Genomic DNA, 236 nt, shown 5'->3' with positions numbered 1-236 from the left:
CGGAAGGTGCGTCCTCGCACCGTAGAAACCGAGGGAGGGGTGGAGGAGGACTAGGAGGAGGACTGTCCAACGGCGGCGGATCAGGTGGTGGAGGAGCCCGAGGTGGAGATGGAGACTCGGGAGGCCATGGCGGAACAGGGGACTCGGGTTACCATGGACGATCAGGGGGCTCAGGAGGCCATGGCGGAGCCGGGGACTCAGGTTGCCATGGCGGATCAGGGGGCTCAGGAGGCCAT

Source organism: Sinocyclocheilus grahami, unplaced genomic scaffold (genome assembly GCF_001515645.1).
Source record: "Sinocyclocheilus grahami isolate Dianchi unplaced genomic scaffold, SAMN03320097.WGS_v1.1 scaffold3029.1, whole genome shotgun sequence".
In the NCBI taxonomy this organism is placed as follows: Eukaryota; Metazoa; Chordata; class Actinopteri; order Cypriniformes; family Cyprinidae; genus Sinocyclocheilus; species Sinocyclocheilus grahami.
This window is presented reverse-complemented; position numbering follows the sequence as displayed.